Below are 21443 nucleotides of genomic sequence, written 5' to 3'. Positions count from 1 at the left end.
ATTAAATTAAAAAAAGACAATAATACACAAAACTCATTAGGCTAGCAGACATCATTCTGTGCAATGTAATTTAAATCATTTAACTCCTCCTGACCGCCCCCCCTCCACAACTTCCCCATCTCCTTCAAAATGCAGACTCTATTTGAAAAAAAGCCAGTGTGTGTTGGGAGCAATTAGTTTTAGATGATTCTTCCATTATGTCTTATTTAAATGATTAAAGACTAAGTGTGATTAGGTGGATTTAATATCCGGCAGCTCTAATATTCTAGGCACATGCTGCAACAAGCATATCCATGTTCTCAAGCAATAACCATTCTACATTTTATTCTCCAAAGCATGTTTGCAAATGAAAATATTACAATCCTCAAAACAGAGCATTAAAAAAAAATGACATAATATAAAAACAGACGATGCTGGAAAGACACAGCATGTTATCATGCTGTTCTCGTGGACCTATTGCGCATTCCTAATCTTTTCTATGATTTTATTTTTCAGATTTCTGATATTAAATGGGTTTTCTTTTAATATCCAGTTTTCTCGTCTCCATATCTCCTGATGGCGCCAACTCCATGGTTGGATTATGGTTCCCTGGCCGTTCATTGCCGAGGCACCATAGCTGAGTGGACAATTCCTCGTATTTTAGTTCGGCGAGTGAGTGTGAGTAGGGCATGTGAGACGGGGAGCTGTCATAAGCTGAGCTCGTTCCTGTCCTCAATGGATGCCCATACATGCACGTGCACACTTTCTAACAGCTGGCTGATCTTTGTCTTTCTTAGCCCAGATACCAGAACTGAGAGGTTATACCTATCAGGTAAGATTGAGAAGGCTGGGGCTCTTTTCTCCAAGAAAGAGAAGGCTGAGGGGTGACCTGATGGAGGTCTAAGATCATGAAAGGGTTTGATTGGGTAGACGTAGAGAAAATGTTTCCACTTGCGAGGGAGACCAGAACTAGGGGCCATAAATATAGGATAGTCACTAATAAATCCAATAGAGGATTCAGGAGAAACTTCTTTATCCAGAGTTGTTAGAACGTGGAACTCGCTAACACAAGGAGTAGTTGAGGTGAATGGCATAGATGCATTTAAGGGGAGGCTGGATAAACACGAGGGAGAAAGAAATAGAAATATGCTGATAGGGTGAGATGAAGTAGGCTCATGTGCAGCATAAACACCGGCATGGACCAGTTGGGCCGAATGGCCTGTTTCTGTGCTGTACATCCTATATAATTCTATGTAATGAGGCCAATTGTAGCATTCCTACCACCAACGTGACGAAGCTTAAACTAACTCAGCACAGACTATAATATATTCAGAACAAACAGGAAAATGTAAACACATACAACAGGATATCACCTCTTCTAATGAGGAGTTGGGAATAGGCCACAGACATTTGATAACAGATTTGACAAACGTAACGGGAGGTCTCCAATACTCAAGAATGTTTTGTAATAATATGCTGGGCCATTTGAGAATCAGGATTTTGGCGGAACAAATTAAAAAACAAAGAACAATAATAATAAGACCAGACAAAATTGCTGCTGTGTTTCTGGGCATTATATTCTAATTGATGTGTTTTTTTCATAAAACACTTAACTCTTTTCCCACGAGTGCAGCCTCACTGGTCATGTGAAACATTGCACAATCAATAGGATCTCGATTTAATGGAAAAACACACAGACAGTAGGTGAGCTGTTGGCACTTCATCTCTACAATCCTGAACCTCTAGTGTCCTTATATCCTAGGATTTATCAAAAGATTTCCCAATAAATCGACATTCTTCCACAAATACGAAAGCTTTTGATCCCTTTTCAACAACATTGCCAGTTCTCAATAATTTTTCCCTCCTTTTGGTGGGGGGGAGGGGGCTCTACATATTAAAGTAGGTAGCTGTTGGTTTGCCTGTACTGTACCACATCACTGGAATGATGCAGCATGTGGTCTCTATTGACAAATAGAATGAAGTTTGTTTTGAGGCAATAATGTATGAAGCAAGCGGTGTAATATAATACATGGAAACGATGGTGTTTCCTTGTATCTCCGAGTATAGTAAGTCCCAATAGTAGGCAACCTTGCATTGATTACAGAGTGGCTCAGGCAGGCCCAGCGCTTGTCCAAGGAGATTGAACTAGGGAGAAAATAGATGCTGCCAAGCAAAAATAATGGAATCAGATGAAAGCATGCGACATGATTTTTATTACTACTTTAAGTCTCTATCCAGTCTTGCATTCGATGTGATGCCGTTTTAATCGCCGACTTGCTGCTCAGCAGCAATGAATGCCATCTGGATACTGAGCGACCGCCACTAACCACAGCTGTTAAGGATGCTGACAACATTTTCACCAGCAAAATCACAGCCGAATTATTACATGATATTCCAATTAGTATGTTTTTTAAGACAGAGACTATTTACATAAGGGGTTACAGCAGCTGGTAAGGAGGAAACATGTTGAAGGGGGGGGGGGGATGTATTCTCCTGTGCATTCTACTCTGCTAAAGCTTTGTTACTGATATTATTATATTAAATAGAACTCAATGTCTCACTGTGCACTGCCTATTTGCAACACAACTGTCGGGCTTTCAGCTCCTGATGAACTATCAGGTGTAGTCCTCCAGATGCCTGAGTTGATAGCTGCACTGCTTGATGCTAAGACTCTCCACATAGCAGGAGTGTCTTAGCATCGGGGTTCCTAGCCTGTGCTGAATTAGCCGATTTAAACTTCGGCAGCGGTGGGGAGCTACAGTGGGGCTCAGCGTCTCTGACGAGGTGGAGAGGGGTGGGAGAATAGAACCTCAGCCCGTGTCTTGGTCTCCCGATTGGGATTCAGTGACCCCCTGTTGGAAAGTGCACGCACATAGACACCGGGTGAAGAAAGGACTGGGTCGGGGACTCCACGGTGAGACAGTCTGCTGAGACATGCTGTCTAGGCTCACACACACGGTTGGGATGGGATCATGGCTCGAGGTCCAAAAAAATAAATTCAGCGAGATCCCCGCTGCCTCACATAACAAGACACAGAAATAAGTAGGAAGAAATAAGAAAAAGAAAAAGGACTTGCATTTATATAGCGCCTTTCACAACCCCAGGATGTCCCAAAGCGCTTAACAGACAATGAAGTACTTTTTGAAGTGTAGTTACTGTTGTAATGGAGGGAAACTCTCTGGAGTTTTGAAGAATGAGAGGTGATCTTATTGAAACATAATAAGATTCTGAGGGGGCTTGCCAGGATAGAGGCCGAGAGGTTGTTTCCCCTGGCTGGAGAGTCCAGAACTAGGTGGCATCATCTTAGGATAAGGGGTCATCCATTTAAGACCGAGATGAGGAGGCATTTCTTCATTCAGAGGGTTGTGAATCTTTGGAATTCTCTACCCCAGAGGGCTGTGGATGCTGAGTTGTTGAGTATATTCAAGGCTGAAGTGGATAAATTTTTGGACTCAAGGCGAATGAAAGGATATGGGGATCAGGCATGAAAGTGGAGTTGAGGTTGAAGATCAGCCATGATCTGACTGAATGGCGGAGCAGGCTCGAGGGGCCATATGGTCTACTCCTGCTCCTATTTCTTATGCTCTCATGAAATGTGGCAACCAATTTGCACACAGCAAGGTCTGACAAACAGCAATAAGATAATGACCAGGCAATCTGATTTTGTGATGTTGGTTGAGGGATAAATATTGGCCAGGTCACCGGAGAGAACTCCCCTGTTGTTCTTCGAATATTGCCGTGGGATCTTTTACGTCCACCGAGAAGGCAGACGGGGCCTCGGTTTAACATCTCATCTGAAAGACGGCACCTCCAACAGTGCAGCACTCCCTCAGTTCTGCTCTGGAGTGTCAGCCTGGGTTTAGTACTCAAGTCTCTGGAGTGGGACTTGAACTCGCAACCAAGACTTCTATTTTAAAAAGAACTTCTGATACCTTTTAGAAATTTCAGGATTGGACAGTCTGGTTGAAAGCCAGACAGGTTCAAATGCTCTGGTCGCTTTACAATCAGTGACATTCGCATGGTTGTCATGGCAAATTCTACCTACAGCATTTGAAGCAAGTTCCATCAAATAAAAAAAAGAGTTTAAAGAAAACTTCCTTTCACGAAATATGTAACCCAGAAAAATCAATGGACGTTGAATTGATATCCCTTCCTTGCTGATATTTTATATTCACTGCTATGTCCCCAATGAGCATTATAAATTACAGAAAAAGTTCACAATTTTCAGACGTAATGTTGGAAATACTTTAATTACTCTTCACTGAAAAACTCTTCCACTAAATCAACAATGACAAATGAAAACTTAAATGATTTAAGCAAGCTACAAATGGTTCATCTGTGTAAAGATTCTTGTCCTGTAGTTGCCTCCAGCAGGGGACCTGGGATCTCTGGAAAATCAGCTTGGAATGACAGCCGTGCTGATTGCTGCCGCAGATTGTGCTTAGTTTTCATTTTCTCCCCTCTTCTCCTGCAGGTGCTGGCTGATCATAGGTTACAGGTTCATGAGGCAGAGCTGCCCTCTGGTGCCCTTGTTCAAAAGCGATATGCCAATGGGTGGTAGGGTGCAGTTTAGCAAGAAGCCCTCTCAGGCCTCACTAAAAGCAAGTCCTGGCGGCAAGAAAAGCTAAAAGTTGCTGTAGACACTCAGCTCTGCATATCTTACCCTCTGGGTTCCATCAGCACAGAGTTCCATTTATACTAGCAATCAGAACGACTATTTCAGACCTCTGCAAGCACTGATTACAATTGGGGCTACAATCTACACCCCTCACAGCGTGAGACACTTTCAAAGATACTATTTTAATCGATTTCGCCTTAACAAAGTAAACCAGGCCAGGATCCATTCAGTACAGCAGGAGCTTACCAAATACTTGCATTTATTTAGTGGCTTACCATGCAGATTTGTCTCAAAGTACAGCATACAACCAATTACTTTTTGAAGTGCACTGATTATTGTAATGGCGGCAAATGCAGCAGCTGTTCTGTGCCAGCAGTGGCCCCAAAAACAGCAACGAGACATATGACCATTTGTTGAAGGAGAGACGTTGGCAAGGGACCAGTAGAGCTGCCCGCTCTTCTCTGAGTAGTGCTATTGGATGTTTAATATCCATCTGGACCATCAGAACAGTCAGACGGGAAACTTGGGTTTAACATCTGATCTGAAGGTCGGCATTTCTCGGACAATGCAGCACTCCCTCAGTAATGCCCTTGAGCCTCAGTCTAGATTGTATTGGAGTCAGTCTGGTGTAAGCCTTGAATACACAACCTTCTGACTTGGAGATGAGAGTGCTACAGGCTGAACCAAGGTGACACATCAGCAGCAACACGGCTCTTTTAAATGTATTGTTTTTTTTAAAAATTACTTTCATTTGTTGTTCTTTTCATTACTTATTTGTTCTTTTATTGTTTCACAAACTTACAGTAACTTAGCGATAACGGGAAAACTGGAAAAACTTTGTACTGATGAAGTGCTGTGCTCAATTTAGTACTGCCATGTTTCTGGTGTGCAGGGTGCACGAGTGTTGTCCATGGGAGAAACCATGACAAATACTAACACCAGAGATTTTGTACATGAATTTCTGTACAAACGGCAAGCTGATTCTTGAACTGGATTTGGACCCTACATGTAGTGGTGATTGCTGTGGTACAAATTAGACAAAGAGAGTTTTGTTTCCCATTGTCAGGAATGTTGGAAAGTGGGATAGTTCCATCGACAATAACATGCAGCGTGTTAATTTTAATTAACTGCAGATGTGAAACACCTACAGAGATGAGTTAGTTGGACAATGGTTTTAATTGAAAATTTAGCAATGACCTGCTGATCCTGCAGCGAATCGTACAGCATAGGAGGTGGCCATTTGGCCCATCATGCCTGTGCCGGCTCATTGAAAGATTTATCCAATTAGTCCCACTCCCTGCTCTTTCCCTATAGTCCTGCAAATTCTTCCTCTTCAAGCATATATCCAATTCTCTTTTGATACTCTTAGGTAAAGGATCCCTTAGACATTGGATCCTCCATTGATACTCTTAATAATGATAGGAAAATATCTGAGTATGTAGGCCAACATGAAGAATAATATGTGCCTTTATAACTTTTAACGATGTACAGGAAATGTTCGCACAGTTTTAATTAGAATCCTAAATTTCGTGGAGGTTGGTTGATTGGGCCAGGGTATCAGACCAGATTTTCCTGCAACAGCAAAATTGGTGACCTACATCGTAAATCTTGCCGTCGAGTGCATTAATCCTCATTGTTGCTAACTTTGTTCCAAATTTTGCTGGTTTTCTAACTAGAATACACTGTCACGAGCATAGCAGAGAATCAGGCACTCAGCGCCGATCTAAGAGCTGAAGAGAAGGCACATTCACCACCCAGAGCCCCGGAGGGTTCGAGTGAATAGAAGTTTAACTTCTTAAATAAAAACACTAATCTACAGTTGAGCTTTGTACTAAACGCTGACGTCCTGCTAAAATACTTGTGCCCACAACAGAAAGATAATGGACTTGACTAAATAAACAAGTGAATAAAAACTACCTTGGTTCCTTTGTGATTTGAGGCAGATGAAATATTCCCAGGATAGTCACCATCACAAAATTAAGGCAATAAACTTCTGAGTAAAGGATAAATAATACTGTGGAATACAATTGATTTTGCCTCTCAGTTATCCATACCGATCCTGGAGCAATAAATCATGCTGCTGCCAGGACTCCAGCACCATTATTTCAAAGTCTTAAGTGGCAGCGGCGTGAAAATTGGCTTAAGTCCAGGAAAATAGGGATTGCCATTGATTTTATTGGGGGGGGGGGTTGCAGAACTGTGATAATTAACTTCTCACCAATTCCGGCTTGGGTAACAGTGGAGCAGCGCAAAAGTCCCAGGAAAATAATGGAGTGGCATAATTAATGGCGTACGTCATTTACTCCATAATTTCCTCTTCCTTTTGCACCATTCAGGGGTCCCTACGACTTAGATAATGGTGCGCCCCGAGGAAAATCTGGGCCAATGCCTTAATTCAGAAAAGAAGAAATACCTCAAAGGAAGGTTTTTGTTCAGGTTTTTCCAATTGACTGAGGAAAACAAGAACAGGAGGAGAATGTTATTAGAAACCGATCAGATTGAGAAGTAAGTTTGAGAAAACGTTTTGAACAGAGGTAGAAGTTAGAAGAATTTTTTAGAGAAGGGCATAGTGAATTGTTCTGGTACGGTAGCTAAACTGCCAGTGATTCAATGGAGTCATGTGTCTTTATATCCACCTAGTCCAAAAGGTTTAAAAAGGAAGTCTTTCACTGACGTTTGTTAGTCGCTCTATAAATTGAAAGAGCGTGTGAAAGATTCTGTGAACAGATGTAAGCTATGTCACACTGAACCCAGCTAATCCTGAGAGCAAGTACTGGACTCTTAGTAATAATTACTTTGACAATTGTATTTCTGCCGGCACAGAACTAGTGAAACAAGGTTAAGGTTAGTAACACATGCGCCTGTCCTGTCATTCATCGGAGGTGAGTGAAGGGGTTAAATGATGGACAGTGTGGTGCCGCCTTCCCACAGATGGCCAAACAGTGGCTTAATTAATTTTTATTGAATTGGTTTATTGGACAATTCAAGAGCCGAAAGTTAGGCATCGTGTTAATAAGCACAAGACAAACAAGAAACCCGATCTCATTTTCCTATGTCCGTGATAAGAATGGCTTTGGTGGAAAGTTTCTGCTGCTTCAACTGGCACCTCCTATGCGATAAAAACTGATAAGGAAACCAATCAGTGAGCAGCCTGACATTGAGTCAAGTGTTAAGACTAAGCCTTGTAATTAATGGAAAAGGAATCGAGGTTTAGATTCCTGAAAGGCGCAGATTTGACAGCTTTCCCAATAATTGATAATAATGGTGGGACTGTGAGGTGTTCCATATTGTGCTTATACTGCAGCACGGCTGAATCGACACGTGCAGCAAAGCATTAACTCTTTCTTTCCCCCTATTCCCCATGGCGACGCTTCTGGCCTCCACTTGTCACTTCCCACTGCTCCGTGGCTGAAATCAGGAACTCAGTGGAGCAAAGTATCAAACTCACATCCTATCACTGCATGGCACTGCACATTGCTGCTTCAATGCACCATATCAATGGTGGCAGTTTCAATCAATGCTAAAAGGCCTTGCTCCCCTGAAGGTTCGTGTACTCGCTGGTTAATGCAGTGAATACAATGGAGCCATACAGATCAGGTTTGTTCCCTGGTTTGTGCTGAGTTAGCTGACTGCATCTACAGCAGTGGTTGGGATGCTATGTTTTTTTTTCCTATATTAAAAAGGTACTATATAAATGGAAGTTGTCACTATTGCTACAACTGTCCTCAATGATCCTGGGCTGGGGAAGCAAAAATGTCAGGCAGGTTTCCCACAACTGTTTGATATAGAGTGCGTGCCTCTGGACATTGACTAAGCATGGATTTTGAGCTTGGCTGCCTTACCTTCTGTGGTTGAATAGCCCATTTAGGTTTAAACATGAAGAGTGGCCATTTGGGTGAGGTAATGATGTCTGGGGAACAATCCTGCAGCATTAGTCAACAACTTCAGAAAACAAGGGTGAAAACAGGAAGAAAAAGGTTTCATGTGCCCACACAATTTAGAGTATCCTCCACACTAATACAGTGATATTAGAGATTGCTGATGATATCCTGTTGGGAGAGTAAAACTAAAATTGTCACCATTTACAATGGAAACGTCTAAAGCTACCGTGGCTTCTGTAGTATTATACAGATCTACTTAATGCTGAAGTTAATATAATTGAATCTTTATGTGCCCCATTGTACATTAAGCATTAGAAACTCTACATTCCTGTAGAAGTAATGGAAAGAAAATGATGTTTCTCATAAGTGTCAGTTCACTATGTACTATTCAGTAAAAAGCAACTTTCTAATGTACATTTGATCTCAGCAATAGCACTTAGCGTAGGAGTGAAACACTTGCTACATTTACCTCCAGAGTGGCTGTCAGTTCCCAGTTAACATTTTACAGTGGAGGAGATTGTTGATTCCTGAGTGATAGTCAAGTGAAAGCACTTACATCCCTACCTTATGGCCGTAGGTTCAAGTCTTGGGATTGTCTAGTTAACTGAATCCACCTACTGCTGTAGGGATGAGTTTTGTCAGTTCGAGGTTGGGCTAAAGGTTGTTATGCACCATAGAAAGTGATGGTTTATTGGGGGTGGGGGAAGAACATTGGCACTGTCCAGCTATGTGATCCACTTTTTGGTTCATGATGAAGCGAGATTGACTGGAAATCATCATGGAGATGCCTGTGATGTGGATTAATTTATTATCCATGCTAAAGGAGCTTGCGTCATGACAACAGGTCAGGTACCTCTTTTTTAAAAAAAAAGTGAGCTGCAACGGTCTTCAGATCCTAATAATGAGCTTCCTTGATGTCTCAGGGTGGGTTATTTGGTGTGGAATGGAGATCAGAAAAGTCCTGGATTTGATCCCTGGTCTTTACTGAGTTAGTAGCTCCTCCGATTTGGCTTCAGAGCTGCTGAGCGAGGCAGAGAAAAAAAATCATCCAAGGTCTCCATGCCTGATTGCCATCCAGTTAATCCCCAATGCAAAACGCACAAGAAGTCAAGTGAAGATACAAGAAAGGAGATAGGCTGTGTTTCCCCCCCATGATAGAAAAGCCCGATGACACTCAATACTGACACTTACACAAAAGAGAATACGAGAAATGGCCAGTTAATCTGTTTTTGGTGGTGATTGGGGGGGGGAAATGTTGGTGAAGACACCTGCTAAACTTCCTGCTCTTCAAATAGTGCCACTCTTCCTACATTATAACAGCGACTACACTTCAAAAGTACTTCATTGGCTGTAAAGCACCTTGGGACGTCCTGAGGTCATGAAAGGCGCTATATAAATGCAAGTTCTTTCTTTATGGGGTCCATAATGTCCAGCTGCACCATCGGAACAGGCAGACAGGAGCTCGGTTCATTGCATCAGCTGAAAGATGACAACTCCATCTTTGGAGGACTCCCGCAGTACTGCCCTTGAGTATCAGCCTAGATTATGTACTCACGTGAAGCTTGAATCCACAGGCTTCCAGATCTGAGCACGTTCAGGAGAGGGTAGAGAATTATAGAGTGGGGAAGGGAAATTTTAAAAATGCTTGGGAGGAAACCTCTCAATGTTCCGACAGTTACTGAAGATTATTGATAGTCGTGTTTACCTGGGGAATCAAGGGATATGGGGAATGGGTGGGAAAAGTGGAGTTGAGGTCGAAGATCAGCCATGATCTTACTAAATGGCAGGGCAGGCTCGAGGGGCCGTATGGCCTACTCCTGCTCCTATTTCTTATGTTTCTTATGTTCTAAAGGGTGGGCTCATTGTCAGGACAGCTTTTGGAAGGAAAATGAGGACCTTCAGAAAGTAAAGTGCTTGCTGTTAAGGAACTCTGATTTCCGCAGGAATCCATGTATCAGTGGGAAAATCGTGTCCCCAAAGAATTAGAGTTAAACACGTTGATGTTCTCCTGCTCCCTTTCAGCCACCAGCTTAAAATGCTCCAAGATTTTTGGGGAAAATGGATAATTTTACAATTGCAATTTGCGTACTGCCTCGGAGAACCTCGGTGATATTTTTGTGTTTGATCAAATTTCTCCCCTTCTCTCATGAAGGTGTTGACTCCTGTCAGGGTGCTGTTCCACAGGCACTATACACCCTCTGGTACCTTGCTCAAGTGACCATTCTTCATATGTGAGGCTGGACAGTGATTGTCAACAGCCTCACTAAGTAATATTGCCTTGCTGTGTTCTTTATCTACTATATACTTGTGCTAATTACTGTCTGTTAACATTACCTTGCTAGCTCTTACATCCATGTAACACATTTCTTGTAGCAAATACTCCTTGTGCAACAGTTCCTTGCTACTAATTACGATCTATGTAAGACATTCCCCTGCTAAATACAACTATCTATGTAAAACACTCTCTTGCCAGTTATTACGATCTATGTAGAACAGACTTTTGCGAACTATTCCTCTCTATGTAAGGTACTCTCTTGCCAGCTATTACTCTGTATAAGACACCCCCTTGCTTGCTATTACTCTCTAATTCCTATTAGAAAAGGGAAAGTGGCAGAGGACTGGCGGACAGCTAATGTTATTCACAGATTTAAAAGGGGAGATAGAACAAGTCCAAGGAACTACAGGCCAATTTGCTTAACGTCAGTGGTAGGAAAGATAATGGAATCTTTACTCAAAGATGTAATAGAAAAACATCTAGAAAACGAAAATATAAGAAAGAATAGTCAACACGGATTTCGGAAGGGAAAAATCACACCTGACCAACCTTACTGAATTCTTTGAAATAACAGAAAAAGTAGACAAGGGTAATGCAGTAGAAGTAATATATTTGAATTTTCAAAAGGCCTTTGGTAATGTACCACATTGTAGACTCATGGCTAAGGACAGAGCATGTGGAGTCATGGGACACATAGCAGAATGGATAGCAAGTTGGCTACAAAACAGGTAAGAGAGTAGGGGTTATGGGTACGTACTCAGACTGGCAAAAGGCGGGAAGTGGTGTTCCATGGGGACCGGTGCTGGGACCACTGTTGTTCACAATTTACATTAACGATTTGGGAATCGGAAGTAAAATTTCAAAATTTGTAGATGCCACCAAATTGGGGGGTGTAGTTAATACAAAGGAGGAATGCATCAAAATGCAAGAGGATATTAATAAACTTGCAGAATGGGCGTGTAATTGGCAAAAGAATTTCAACATAGATAAGTGTGAGGTGGTGCATTTTGGTAGGAAGAATAAGGATGCCACATACTGCTTGGATAATAAGAGTATGAATGGGATAGAGGAGCAAAGGGATCTAGGGGTACACAAATAAGGTTAATAAGGCCATTAAAAAAAAGCAAACTAAGCACTGGAGTTCATTTCTAGAGGGATAGAATTGAAAAGTAGAGAAGTTATGTTAAACTTGTATAGAACCTTGGTTAGACCACACTTGGAGCACTGTGAACATTTCTGGTGTCCATACTATAGAAAGGATATAGAGATATAGGAGAGGGCTCAAAAAAGATTTACAAAAATGATATCAGAACTGAGGGGATATACTTATCAGGAAAGGCTGAACAGGCTGGAGCTCTTTTCTCTAGAGAAAATGTTTTCACTTGTGAGGCAGTCCAAAACTAGAGGTCATAAATATAAAATAGTTGCTATTAAATCCAATACGGAATTCAGGAGAAACCTCTTTACCCAAAGAGTGGTAAGAATGCGGAACACCCTACCACAAGGAGACATTGAGGCAAATAAGAACATATGAACATAAGAAATAAGAGCAGGAGTAGGCCATATGGCCTCTCGTGTCTACTCTACCATTCAATCAGATCATGGCTGATCTTCGATCTCAACTCCACTTTCTCGCCTGATCCCCATATCCCTTGATTCTCCTAGAGTCCAAAACTCTATCCATCTCAGCCTTGAATATATTTTATGACTCAGCATCCACAGCCCTCTGGGAATTCCGAAGATTCACATCCCTCTGCGCAACGAAATTCCTCCTCATCTTGGTCTTGAATGGTTGACCCATATTCTGCGATGATGCCAGTAGTTCTAGACTCTCTAGCCAGGAGAAACAACCTCTCAGCATCTACCCTGACAAGACCCCTCATCATCTTATATGTTTCAATGAGATCAACTCTCATTCTTCTAAACTCCAGAGTATGGGCCCATTCTATTCAACGTCTCTTCATAGAAACCCCCTCATCCCAGGAATTAAAATCTAGTGAACCTTTGTTGCACCGCCTCTAAGGCAAGTATATCCTTCCTTAGATAAGGAGACCAAAACTGTATGCAGTACTCCAAGTGAGGTCTCACCAATGCCCTGTACAACTGTAGTAAGACTTCTTTATTGCAAGGGAGTTGGAGTACAAGAGTAAAGGCCAACACGCTATTTGCCTTCCTAATTGCTTGCTGTGCCTGCATACCAACTTATGTTTCTTGTACGTGGACACCCAAGTCTCTCTGAACACCAACGTCTCTCTGAACACCAACATTTAATAGTTTCTCACCATTTAAAAAATATTCTGTATTTCTATTCTTCCTACCATAGTGAATAACCTCACATTTCCCCACTTTATACTCCATCTGCCACCTTCTTGTCCACTCACTTAACCTGTGTATAGCATAGATACATTTCAGGGGAAGCTAGATAAACACATGAGGGAGAAAGGAATAGAAGGGTATGCTGATAGGGTTAGATGAAGTAGGGGGGGGGGGGGGGGAGGAGGCTCGGGTGCAGCATAAACACCGGCATGGACCAGTTGGGCTGAATGGCCTGTTTCTGTGCTGTAGTTTCGATGTAATTCGATGTAAGTAGGGTACACGTTTGTATAGAATTACACAGAATGTACAGCACAGAAACAGGCCAACTGGTCTATGTCTGTTTATGCTCCAACTGAGTCTCCTCCCTCACCTCATCATCGAACCCTATCAGCATATCCTTCCATTCCTTTCTCCCTCATGTGCTTATCTAGCTTCCCCTTAATTGCATCTCTGCTATTTGCTTCAAGTACTCCCAGTGGTAGCGAGTTCTACATTCTTATCACTCTCTGGGTAAAGAAGTTTCTCCTGAATTCCCGATTGGATTTATTAGTGACTATCTTATATCTATGGCGCCCTAGTTTTGGTATATCCCATAAGTGGAAACATGTTCTCTACGTCTATGCTATCAAACCCCTTCATAATTTTAAAGTCCTAGCTATTACTATGTAAGATCCTGCCTTGCTAGTTATTATCTACGTAACACTTGCTTGTTTGCTATTACTCTCTGCACAATGCCCGGTCATCATTAGGCACATTTATGTTTGAGATTTTTGTCCCTGTTTGGGGAGAGTGACCTCTAAGTGCCAGTCTAATCCTTTAACACTTGGTGCTGAGCTGTCGTCCCTGCAGATATGCAGTTTCAGGTTTTAAATCTTATTTTTCCATTGTTCTGTATGGTATTTAATTTCTTTGATTTTAGCACTTCGCCCTTCTCCAAGTGCTTCTTTAGTGGACTTCTGGAACAGAGGTTCCACACCCATCGTCTTCACTGGACGACCCAGAGAAATCTTTTTCTGGTTTGACATTTTGATAATATTGTCGTCTTTTTGTAAAGAAAGGAGGCCAAAATAACAAGTGGAGAATCTGCTGTTGAATCCCACCATGATTAACAGATCAACAAAGCAGGTGCGTAAATGCCTTTTGGTATTATCACAAACTGATCATTCGCAAGGGCAAATGCAGGAGGACTAGCTGCCCACATTTACTCTGCTGGAACAGGTGGCCTTAACCTGATGGCAGATTAACGGACCATGTTTCTTCACTGATGTCGGTTGCCCACAGCTCCCGATGTTAAGAAAGGTTTGCATTTATCGAGCGCCTCACCGCGTCACTCAGAAATGTTTCGTAGTGCTTCACGTACAATGAGTTACTCTCAACTACAGTCACGGCTGTGATGCAGCCAAACCCAGAGGTTATTTTGCCCACAGCGCAAACAGCAATGAGGTGAATGGCCAGTCACCTCTGTTTTTGGTGGTGTCTTGTTGAATTATATTTAGGAGTGCAGCCTACACATTTACAGTCGGCCGCGCTCCTGGAACGTGTAAACGCCTCTTATCTGCATAAGACCAAGCAAATTCGTAGAGTCAGTCGGCCTGAATAACGACGAGGATATCAAAACTACTTCTAACGAGTATTATAAAAAAATGTTTTTAAGATTGATGCCATTAAAAAAACATTGCAACGTAAATGCTGTTGACCATTTCTAAGAAATATTTTCAGACTCTTTTTCCCAGGTGTATAAGCACGAACACCTCAGTAATTCATGAAAAGTACACTTCTAAAAAAAAATGCATTGATTATATTGTATCACAAAGCCATGGGCAAGGTTCTATTTTTCTGGGAAGCTTGGGAGGGAGGGAGAGTGAATATGACAGGAATTTCAATCATTATCACAACTTCAGCTGGTAAATTTGTCGCTGCGAGGGATGACTTCCCTCCTATCCCTGCTGTGCATTTGAGGTTGATTGTGATCGAGATTGCAGTGCTGACAGGCAGTCACGATTTATAATGTAAAGAAGCCTGATTCTGTACAGCGCATTTTGTTTCAATATTTGATTTCCATCAATGAGCTTCTAATTTATTTAACTTCAGCTTTAATCATATTTTGTTTGATAAACCTTTCACATACAGACTTAAAAGAATAATCAACAATGTGTATTTTGGGCAATTTATTCAGATACTAAAAACAATGAAAAGAAACAATTTCTTGCCTGTTATTTTAATCTTAATTACCCAGCTTTCAGGAGAACAGCGTCCACGACACCACACAACCCTGCCACGGTAACCTCTGCAAGACATGCCAGATCATCGACACAGATATCACCATCACACGAGAGGACACCACCCACCAGGTGCACGGTTCATACTCCTGTGACTCGGCCAACGTTGTCTACCTCATACGTTGCAGGAAAGGATGCCCCAGAGCATGGTACATTGGCGAGACCATGCAGACGCTGCGACAACGGATGAACGGACACCGCGCAACAATCGCCAAACAGGAGGGTTCTCTCCCTGTCGGGGAACACTTCAGCAGTCATGGACATTCAGCCACCGACCTTCGGGTAAGCATACTCCAAGGCGGCCTTCGAGACACACGACAACGCAAAATCGTCGAGCAGAAATTGATAGCCAAGTTCCGCACCCATGAGGACGGCCTCAACAGGGATCTTGGGTTCATGTCACACTACACGTAACCCCACCAGCGAACAAATGTTATCTGTTTTTAATATAACGGGTCATTGACTGTCTTCCTTCTCTCTCTCTCTCTCTCTCTCTTTTTTTGGGGGGTTTGTATATTCGGTGGCCTTTTAGGTGACACCTTTCTGTCTGCTCACTGTGATTGCCTTGGCAACGGGCAGTAATCACCAGGCATTGTTCTGTGATTTTCAAATGCGAAGGATTCGGGGGTTTCATTTCCACACCGTTCACCTGAGGAAGGAGGAAGCCTCCGAAAGCTTGTGGAATTTAAAATAAATTTGTTGGACTATAACTTGGTGTTGTAAAATTGTTTACAATTGTCAACCCCAGTCCATCACCGGCATCTCAACATCATTATCTTAATTAGGTTAAGGTAAACCTTACAATTTGTTGAGTCAGTTGGTGCCAGCCGTGGCTCAGTGGTAGTATTTGTGCCTCCAAGTCAGAAGGTTGAGGGTTCAAATCCCACTCCAGAGACTGGACAACAAAATCTAGGCAGACACACCAGTGCTGTACTGAGGGAGTGCTGCACTGTTGGAGGTGCCGTCCTTCGGATGAGACATTAAACTTAGGCCTTGTCTGCCCTCACAGGTGGACATAAAAGATCTCATGGCACTGTTGTGAAGAAGAGTCGGTGTCCCGGCCAATATTTATCCCTCAACCAACATCACTAAAACAGATTATCTGGTCGTTATCACATTTCTCTTTGTGGGAGCTTGCCGCGTTTCCTACATTACATCAGCGGCTACACTTCAAAAGTACTTTGTTAGCTGTGAAGCGCTTTGGGACATCCTAAGGTCGTGAAAGGCGCTACAGAAATGCACTTAATTGGGATAATGGCAGGAACACTGCAGTCTCCCAGGGCTAAGGAAGGAGAAAGTCAGCCAGCCTTGCTGGTCAAGGGCCCCTGCTGGGAAGTGTGAATGTGTGGTCGTCGGCCGAGGACAAGATGAACATCAGCTGTGACATAACCCCAATCACCACGGTAAAGTGGTTGGCCAGACACATACTCGGGGCTCACACACGGAAGTATGACCACCATGGTGGGGCGGTGGGATTACTGTTGTTGACCTACACTGCAACATGGATTGTTAAAAAAAAATGTAAAGTGCTGCAAATGCTGGAAATCCGAAAGAAAGACAGGAAAAAAAATCTGGAAACACACAGATCGGTCAGCGTTGAAGGGATGTGGAACTTCAGTTACGTGGAGAGACTGGAGTCGTTCTCCTTGGAGCAGAGAAGGTTTAAACAGAGGTGTTCAAAATCATGAAGGGTTTTGATAGCGTAAATAAGGAGAAACTTTTTCCAGTGGCAGCAGGTTCTGTAACCAGAGGACACAGATTGAAGGCAATAGGCAAAAGAACCAGAGGTGAGATGAGTGTAATTTTTTTTTAAAAGCAGCTAGGTGTTATGATCTGGAATGCACTACCGAAAGGGTGGTGGAGGCAGATTCAACTGTGATTTTCAATAGGGAGTTGGAAAAATACTTGAAAAGGAAATATTTGCAGGGTTATGGGGAAAAAGCAGTGGGATTAATTTTTTAAAAAAAGAGCTGGCACAAAACACGATGGGCCGGATGGCCTCCTTCTGTGCTGTAAGATTCTACGAAGAGTACAAACCCAAATCACTGACACTCTGTTCTCTCCACCGAGGCCGATCATCACAAGGCAGTTTCTCCATTACTGGCTCCCACCGCCCCCCCCCCCGCCAACCACGAGGGAAGATCTGCTACCTGAAATTAAAAGTTGCAATTGTGACTTCAGAGCACGGATACCTCCGCAGCCTTGCACATGTGCATCTGTTGCCGTGTGACCACCAACGCTCTTGACTTCTACCCTACAATCTGAATGGGGTGAATGTCAGAGCGCTGGAAACAGGAAAACATTGTGGACCTTCTGCAATATAAGTGTGATGTTATTATATCCATTACAAGCAGGCGGTAGGCATTTCTGGAGGCTTTTACTGTGTTCCTGCACCTCACTAATTGGCAATTAATGGTGCTGACAAAAGCACAAAGAAACCCATGGTTACTTTAGATCACGAGGGTGTACTACAGGTGAAGAACAAAATACAAAATACAACAGCAACGACTTAACCCAGCACGATACCAAGCACAGCAAGGAAAAGCATGTAACTACTGTCATTATTATTCATTAATATACAGTGGCCGAATGAAAAACACTTCAGATTTTTCTGCGTGCTTTTCCTTGGAGCCCACGGCCTTGTTCGGAGCTGATTTGGGCTCAAAAAAGCCACCAGATTTCTTATAATCATACACTATAAATTCTTCTCAAAGGCTGCTTTGGAAATCCAGGGACTGACAGATCAAGGCACGTTGGCCTGAATGCAGGAACATGCGTAGAATTGGCCTTGTTCTTTCTCACTGAATAGAGCTCGCTCTTGTTTTTTTGTTGTTCACATTTTTCTAAGTAGAGGATGTAACTGTTCTCAGAATATCGATTGTCAAATTGGCTCCGTTCCAGCACTATTGGGTTCATGCTGCGGGGCTGTAATACTCTTCAATTCTTTCCGAACTAGAATTTCTGGCAGCACTAATCCTGTTCCTAGTACACATAAATCCAAAGGGTGGGGGTGGCGGGGTGAAAAGGGATAAAATGCCCCAACATCTGGCATTATTTCTTTAATCTCACCACTGATAACCCAACTCACAGGTTGTGAGGAGGCTTTAATGTCACTTTGGTGAAAGTGGAGATGGCTGTTTTGGGTTTCTGCATCACATTGCGAAAGCTATTAAGGATGCGTCGGAAAAGCCCTGGGGCTTCATTCCAATCAGTTCCTCATTGCAATTAACTGGCTTAAAGTTGGCGGGTTGGGTTTAAGTTTCAATGGATTGTTGGGACAGTTGCTCACTGATTCAAATCAAGATCTCACTACTGTCACTAGCTGCCAATACCAACACCTGTCATGCGCCATCTCAAAATGGTTCATAAGAACATAAAGAAATAGGAGCAGGAGTAGGCTTATCTTCTACCTCAACTTCACTATTCTACCCGATCCCCATATCCCTTGATTTCCCTCGAGTCCAAACATCCATCTATCTCAACCTCGAACATACTCAATGACTGAGCATCCACAGCCCTTTGTGGTAGAGGATTCCAAAGATTCACAACCCTCAGTGAAAAAATTCTTCCCCAGTCTTAAATGGCTGACCCCTTCTCCTGAGACTATGCCCCCTAGTTCTAGATGCTCCAGCCAGGAAAAACAACCTCTCGGCATCTACCCTGTCAAGCCCCCTCAGAATCTTATACGTTTCAATGAGATCACCTCTCATTCTTCTAAACTCCAGAGAATATAGGCCCATTTTACTCAATCTCTCACCAAAGGACAACCCTCACATCCCAGGAATCAATCTAGTGAACCTTCGTTGGACTGCCTCTAAGGAAAGTATATCCTTCCTTAGATAAGGAGACCAAAACTTCCCACTGTGAAAGTCAACAATGCTCCAAAAACATGTCCCTTGCTACCAGGCAGCAACAATTTTGACTTGCTTTGTATTTTAGCTACAACAACAACAAGAACAACTTGTATTTATACAACACCTTTAACATAGTAAAACCTCCCAAGGCACTTCACAGGAGCATCATCAATCAAAATTTAAAACTGAGCCACTGAAGATATTCGGACAAGTGACCAAAAAGCTTGGTCAAAAAGGTAGGTTTTAAAGGAGCACCTTAAAGGAGGAGAGAGAGGTGGAGGGGTTTAGGGAGGGAATTCCAGAGCTTAGGGCCTAGGCAGCTGAAGGCACGGCCACCAATGAAAATCAGGGATGCGCAAGAGGCCAGAATTGGAGGGATCAGGGATTTCTTAGACCTGGGTGCAGATTAGAGGAGCCTCGTTTGCCAGTAATGCACATCAAAAATTGGGCGCACACTGTGCACGATCTTCTGAACGTTAGTATAAACGATAGGAAACATCGTGGGTAGCGCGTGGCCGAATTTCTGATACGCACTGGCAGTGGGCCGGGCTCCTTGCCAAGAGCGCGGAGTCGGAAAACTACCTCTGAAGTTCTTTGTTTATTTTTTTAAGAAGGGAGAAGCTATGCATACGGTGCAGTGGCACAGTTTTCTGATGTTATGTGTTGTGCATCGGTAGTTTACAGCCATGATAAGCCAAGTGCCAAACAGGGCAGATGCCAAGCAATGGCCTGGCATTTCACTACAGGATGGGCAAATCATAGGGTCTCTGGGGTGTAGCTTTGAACGACTAACTCAAGATTGGCATTGACACAGCTTTGGAAGCCGGTTTCTCGCCTGAGGAATGGCACGTGCTTGGGCGGGGGGGGGGGGGGGGGGGGGGGGGGGAGGAAGGGGGCGAGAGGGTAAAGTGGGGAACAAAATGGAAATGTAAAACAAAAGGATCAAGAAGAAAATATGCGGAATACCAGATGAGAAGAACAGAGCAAAACATTTTGTAGAGCTACAAAACAAATGTCAAAAACCACATAAAAATTTATCTCTTCAACCACACCTCCAGTCTCCTTTTCTAAACTCACTCAGTGTCAATCTCTCCCCCTTAAAGTGCTCTGAGATATTCATCTACATGAGGCGTGTTATATAAATTCAAGATGCTTTTTTTTCCAATTTTGCTGAAGATGTCAACACTTTCATGTCGGCTATTATCGTTACTCTCTAGAATGTTCCACGTCTACATGTGTAACACTTCCACTTTGACTGGTAAGAAAAGAATGCCTTAAGCTGTCACCAGACACAAAAAGCATTAACGCCTTACAGTGTTGTCAATCAATGCCGAGAAACAGACTCAGGCTCTTTTGAGCATCAGGCAAATTTTTTGTCAGTGAAAAGCATAACCATTTCAAATAACATTGTCTCTAATAACTTATCTTAACCTGCAGAACAATAAATAATTTTTAAAAACTCATTGAACAACACTGGAACAGCTGCTGTGTGTTAACTGGCTTTAGTGTTAGCACCATGCAAAGACTCATAAAAGTGCACGGCAGCCCATTATTGATGTGCCATCTGTAACTTTATAGCTTATTACCTCGCTATGGCGAATTTGAAAGCCATCTAAGTATAAAAATCAATTGGTTCCTAACCTCCTTATATTACAGTAATTCTCCCCAGAGCGTTTAAACTCCGCACATGTTCATTCAATTGCAAGAAACTTAACCCCACCCTCCCCCTGAATTCACGTGCTCCACTGCAGCGCTGTTAAAAGATTCTTTAAAACTTACAGAAAGCCATAAATATTGAGTGCTACCAGTCCTTTATAATATATAACTTAATATGGAGTCGTAAATCATTGTAACTGAATTACTGTGTCATCCAAGCATTTGCAGAGTTGTGAAAGCAGCAAATTCTAACAACGGCTAGACAATTGTTGGTTATAGCCATTGTACACAGGCGTGGAGACTTTAGACTTAACTCCTTCACTGCCACAAATACATACAAGGAATTTTTTTTAAATTGAGAAACCAAGGTGAAGGGTCGAGGCCCAGAGAGCGGGATATTATCGAGGCTGAAAAGAGTGGGCTCATGGCCAAATTTGACTTTTACTTTATTTTTCTCACCAATTTTTGCCAACAATTTTCCCCCTCCCTCGCCTGAAGACTCCTTGCTGGGTATGGTTCATAGGAACACAATTGTAAACAATTTTACAACACCAAGTCATAGTCCAACAATTTTATTTTAAAATC

At 42.6% G+C, this 21443-nt stretch overlaps 1 protein-coding gene across 10 annotated transcripts in view; it reads right to left on the bottom strand.

Moving 5' to 3' along the window:
- celf2 (cugbp, Elav-like family member 2) overlaps window positions 1-21443 on the bottom strand; it is a 472545-nt gene that overhangs the window by 119537 nt on the left and 331565 nt on the right. The window lies entirely within an intron of this gene.

Source organism: Heptranchias perlo, chromosome 24 (assembly GCF_035084215.1).
Source record: "Heptranchias perlo isolate sHepPer1 chromosome 24, sHepPer1.hap1, whole genome shotgun sequence".
NCBI classification, from domain to species: Eukaryota; Metazoa; Chordata; class Chondrichthyes; order Hexanchiformes; family Hexanchidae; genus Heptranchias; species Heptranchias perlo.
Note: the sequence above shows the minus strand (reverse complement) of the source record. Positions and strands in the feature narration are given on the sequence as shown.